This window comes from Mastomys coucha, chromosome X, assembly GCF_008632895.1.
Source record: "Mastomys coucha isolate ucsf_1 chromosome X, UCSF_Mcou_1, whole genome shotgun sequence".
In the NCBI taxonomy this organism is placed as follows: Eukaryota; Metazoa; Chordata; class Mammalia; order Rodentia; family Muridae; genus Mastomys; species Mastomys coucha.
Window position 1 is genome coordinate 108778987 of NC_045030.1, and position 5846 is coordinate 108784832.

The following is a 5846-nucleotide window of genomic DNA, read 5'->3' on the forward strand; positions in this document are numbered from 1 at the left end:
ATTCTGTTGGTGATGCTTGCATCTATGGCTCCTGATTTCTTTCCTAGGTTTTCTATCTCCAGAGTTGTTTCTCTTTGTGATTTCTTTATTGTTTCTACTTCTATTTTTAGATCCTGGATGGTTTTCTTCAATTCCTTCACCTGTTTGCTTGTGCTTTCCTGTAATTCTTTAAGTGGTTTTTGCGTTTCCTCTTTAAGAGCTTCTACTTGTTTACTCGTGTTCTCCTGTAGTTCTTCAAGGGATTTTTGTGTTTCCTCTTTAAGGGCTTGTACCTGCTTACCTGTGTTCCCCTGTATTTCTTTAAGGGAGTTATTCATGTCCTTCTTAAATTCCTCTTGCACCATCATGAGATGATTTTAGATCCAAATCTTGTTTTTCAGGTGTGTGTTGGGGTATCCAGGACTTGCTGTGGTGGGAGTACTGGGTTCTGATGATGCCAAGTAGTCTTGGTTTCTGTTCGTAAGATTCTTGCGTTTGCCTTTCACCTTCTGTTGATCTCTGGTGTTAGATGTTCTTGCTGTCTCTGGCTGGAACTTGTTCCTTCTGTGGGTCTGTAAGCCTGTGTCAGCACTCCTGGGAGATCAGCTCTCCCTGGTAAGACCTGTGTGCAGAGAGGGCTGTGGATAAGCAGTCCCTCCTGGGGGCAGATGGAGGTAGAAAGGACCCTGTCCCAGGAGCTCTGTCACTTCTGCAGCCTGTCTCATTTCTGTCTTTAATAGTAAAATGTAATGATAAGTAGAACGTTTTTCTTAGTTCTGTGAGTTGCTGTAGTGAGTGGATTATTGATCCCAATGGAGGCATATTGATTACTTTCCTATTGCTATGATAAAACAATATGACCAAGGCAACTATCTTATAAAAGGAAGGGCTTGTTTGGGCTTTTGTTTCCAGAGAGCTAAGAGACTATTGCTATGATGGCAAGAGAACAGAGCAGCAAGCGGCAGGCTGGAGCAGGATGCTAAGGGCTTACACCTTGAACTGTAAGGACACAGAAAGCAAATTGGGATTACTAAGACGTTTTAAAACCTCAAAGCCCTTCCACAGTGAGATACTTCTTCCAGCAAGGCCACACTTCTTAAGCTTCCTAAGGTGGCACTATCAACTGGGGGCCAAGTATCCAAATGCCAGAGCCTATGAGGAGAGAGCATTCTCACTAATATCACCACAGAGGCAATGGAAACCCTTGCATTTTAAAAAGTTATTTATTTTATATATGTGAGTATACCACTGTGGCTGTTTTCAGACACACCAGAAGAGGGCATTGGATCCTATTACAGATGGTTGTAAGCCACCGGGTGATTGCTGGGAATTGAATTCAAGAGCTCTAGAAGAGCATTCAGTGCTCTTAACCACTGAGCCATCGCTTTAGCTCTCAAACCGTTTCATTTTTAATTGTGAGGCCAAAGTATAGTTTGTAAGAAGATCATGCTTTGAGCTCGTGTGTTTTTTAAGTGGAGACATTTTCCTGACTGAGCCTTTATGCCTGTGGAATCTGATATTCACTTCAGACAGTGTAATCTGATTATTGGTCACCCAATTGGTGGTAGAGAAAGGAAATTTGGCTTGGTAGTGTAATATAATAACACATATTTGGAGTTAAGGAAAAAACAGACAATATATATGGTCCTTTAATTTGGGGTTAAAGATGTTGAGTTTTCCTTCCAGTACTAGTGAGTCACTCTAGGCCATCACAGGTTATTACAAGGGCTGCACTGCTGAGCTACACCTACCTCCTCATTGCCTGCCTGCCTGCCCCCTCCCTCCTTCTTTCCCTCCCTTCTTCCTTCTCTCCCTCCTTCCCTCCTTCCTTTTTTTCTCCCTTCTTCCTCAGTCCCTCCCTCCTTCCCTCCCTCCCTCCCTTTTCTTCTCCCTCCCTTCCTCCCTCCCTCTGTCCTTCCATCTGTCTGTCACTCCCTCCATTTCATTGTGCTAAATTGTTCCTGGATCCTTGTTCTCTCTTGGAAGCTTAAGCATTCTTTTCTTTGATTTTGGATCCTTCTGCTTTAGCTTCAGGCATGAGCTGCCAGGACCACCAAAACATACTTTGCATAAATTCCAAATGTCTTCTTCAGTTCTAGTTGTGTTGACTTTATTGCTTTCATAGGCTATACTAATCTTTTTAAAGACAAATGAAGGCAGAAAATGATTAATAGAGGTCTTCCAGAAGGTTCTAGTTATAAAAGTAGTGACTTTGAGTAAAAGATATCAACCAGTTAGCTTCATCTGTGAACTGGACATCTCAACTAGAGAATTGCTTTTATTAAGATTCGTCCATGAGTGTGTCTGTGTGGCTTTTATTGATTACTAATTGATGTAGGTGGCACAGCCCATTGTGGGCAGTACCACCACTAGGCAGGTGGACCTGGGATGTATAAGAAAGCCAAACATAAAACAGTATCTATCACTGTATGTTTTCTGCTTCAGTTCCTCTCCTTGCTTCCCTGCATGACAACCTACTCTAAGCTGTAAACAGAAATAGATCTTTTCCTTCTCAAGTTGTTTTTGATCATAATGTTTATAACAGCAACAGAAGACAAACTAGAAGAGATATGGCAGCAACCTTCTGCAGGTACTGTCAAGTGAAATTAAACATGATTATGCATTCAATATAGAGCTTAATCTTTGTTCCACAGGAAATGCTAAATATTCCTGTTCATATGTATGTTATTCTTCCCCTGTAAACTTCAGTTAAATGAGGATATAATACTTTACTGTTAAAACGTAAAATCAGATAATATGCCCAGCATATTGCTTAAAATAGTAATTGTTCAACGGTGGTACTTGATTTTGTTTTAGTTATTATAAGCCTATCTGAAAATTTTGTACTGTTCCTACACTCTTTGTCCAGATATGGCATTGTAATACATATATGATTCCCTCTAGAACTCAGTAAAGAAAATGCAGGTAATATACATACTTATCACAGAATTGGAGCGATTAAACAAGATGAAGCTTGCTGTGTAGTTTGTTGCCTGCAGTAAGCACTAAATAGTCTTAGTGGTGGGTGGTGGCGATGATGATGGAGCAAATGTGTTGCTGTTTGCCTTCTGAGAAAGAACTGTGGGCAACCTGGCAGGCTTTCTGAATAACAAGAGTTTACCACTTAATTGGCACTCTCCCTGAGCTGTTGCTCTTAGGAACTTCAGCTTTCCACCGAAGTACCCAGCCCTCCCTTCTCAGGCTGCCTCTTGTCTCTTGTTTTCACTCTCTTGCCAAAGGTAGCCTTTTCTCTGTGAAAGCACCTGTGCTGTGGATCAACTTACCTTTTGGAGGTCCAGCTGAACATCCCACTTAACGCTTTCTGTATTGTGAAACGGGACCCGGTCTTTCATTCTGTTTTAGGCACTTGAGGTCAAATCCTCAATACATTTATGAGCCAGGTTAGACTCCTTCTCTTGTCTGACTCACCTCTCTCACATTATCCTTTTGGTGGCTCTGCTGCACCAGGGCTTTAAGATTTTGTAACTTTGTTCTGTATTTAGTTTTACTTTAAAATTTTAATTCTACTATCTCTACTATGGTTTCAATATTGGATTATTTTCCAAATTCGTGTTAAAATTTGTCATTGCGATAGTATGAAGAATGAGACTTTCAGGAGCTCATGAGCTCCCTGCTTCTGTGCATGGGTAGATGCTATGAGAAGAATGAGTGATACAAGGATGTGTTCAGTCCTCTTTTGTGTGTCTTCTTCTTTCTCCTCTTCCATTCTCTAATTCCCTCCTCCCTCTCTCTTCTCTTTCTTATGATTCTTTTTGCTGAAGCAACAAAAGTCCTTTACCATCCTCTATAATATAGAGAAACAAATTTGGTTTTCATATACTGCCTGTTCTGAGATATTCTATTATAGCAACACAAACTAAACCAAAGGCACTTGCTTTAAGACATTCTTATCTGATTATTGAATTTGATGCCCTCTTAAATGTTATGTTCAATGTGACTGTCTTGGGACTCTCACTAGAGAGCATTGTACAACCCTACAGTTGGATACTGGGATCTGTTTTTTTCTGAATTTAGAAAGTCTCTCATAGTTACTGAATTTTTATGGCCCACTAATGAAAGAATAAATACTAACATAAAGTTGCCATTAACTTTGTAAGTACTTGTAAATAAATTTAGAATTTAGTTAATATCACAATGTATATACAAATTTGAAATAATGTGCTTTGTGTGTATACAGCTTCACAACTCCCTTATATTAAGTTGTTCCTATATCCCTACTGTCTCCCCGACTCCTGTTCCTCACCATTATCTATAAATCAATTCTCATGGCATAGCCTCCAGAATTGCTAGCATTATAGATTAGAAACCACTGCTATAATAACCACAAGGTACACTTTGTTTGAAATGTCATAATGGTATCTAATGTATTGTGTGCTTAAGTGAAATGAAAACAAAAATAATAAAGGGACAAGCTAAGAATAATTCATAACAAGTAACATACAGACAGAGCAGGTTGCATTTATGTATTTTGGAACACACACACACACACACACACACACACACACACTATAACTAAAAAAGAAACAAAATGATAAAAAGAAAGAGGCCGTGAATTTGAAAGGGAACAATTAGTGGAGCATATGGGAGGGTTCGGAGGGAGGAAGGGGAGGGGGAGAATGATGTAATTATTGTCCTAGAAAACCCATTTTTAAAAATAATCCAGAGAAGGAAAATAAGTATATCTAAATATGGTCTAAGGATGATGGGACTTTGGCAAAAGATTGAAGCACAGGTAGGAGAAAGGAGTAATGAGTGTAGAAAGACTTCCACTTACTGAGTTCCTTTCAAGTTCTAGGCATGAAGCCAGACACTTTCCAATCTCCCCCTCATTTATTCCTTGCACCTGTATGGATTTTATACAAAAGAGAACCAACTCTCAAGAGCATTTAGGTTGCCCTGGGTCTTACAGACAGTAATAGCAAAGCCAGGATCCATAACTATGATTTGGCATCGTTGAAGTTAGCACTTGATTGGAGTTAGCTACAGTTAATGCTGGTAAATAAAGTATTACTTTGAACTGATAAGCCTGGAATGCACCGAAATGAGAAGTTGTTTGCTTTTGTATTTCTCCATTTGGCAGGCACATCTTCTTGTCTAATGTTTTTGAATATCCTGTTGAGACATCTGTTTTTCTTCTTCCATCACTTGATGAATTCTTTCATCTTTCATCTACTTGACTGTGAATGTTTAACTGCTCCTTGGGCTCCTTTTGAAAGCAGTCCAGAGAAGTTGAATACAAGCCTTCAGGCTTGCTGGACAAGTAAGTGATCTTCTGCCGAGTGCCAGCCCCCTCCCCCATTTCTTTTGAGACAAAATCTCACTAAGTAGTCTGACCAGTTTTATTAAACTCCCAACCAATTCTCCTACCTTGGCTCTCTAAGTGTGGCTGGTATTACAGGCACATGCAACAGTTTTCCTTTTTTTTTTTTTTTTTGTTAATTTTCTTTTGGGGTTTTAAATATAATAGACTTAAACATATGTCTCCAACTGGAGTGGTGTACTATCATATCTGCCTCTTCTTTAGTATTTTGCATGGTTTAGAATGATCTGTTTCTTATAAGCTATTCAATCTGGTCATAAAACTGTATATGGTTCCTTGATTAGCCTTTCTGTATTCAAATTAAATTGTAGAAGGAGGTTCCTATTACAAATAATTGAGCAATTCAGAAACAATTTAATATCTTCACATAAGCAAATTGATAAACAGCATATAATCAATGTGGTATTATGTACAAATATTTCTTCAAGATACGGGTTAACAATTTATCTCTCTGTCTGTCTGGCCTAAACCTCACTAAGTCAACCAAGCTGGCCTTGAATGTAAAGAGATCTGTCTGCCTCTACTT

General features: G+C 39.2%; 1 protein-coding gene and 1 pseudogene across 1 annotated transcript in view; one reads left to right on the forward strand and one right to left on the reverse strand.

The window, feature by feature from the left end:
• Positions 1-3332, reverse strand: part of LOC116090836 — a 33028-nt pseudogene extending 29696 nt beyond the window's left edge.
• The window catches only part of Sh3bgrl (SH3 domain binding glutamate rich protein like), an 84198-nt gene that overhangs the window by 36546 nt on the left and 41806 nt on the right, over positions 1-5846 (forward strand). The window lies entirely within an intron of this gene.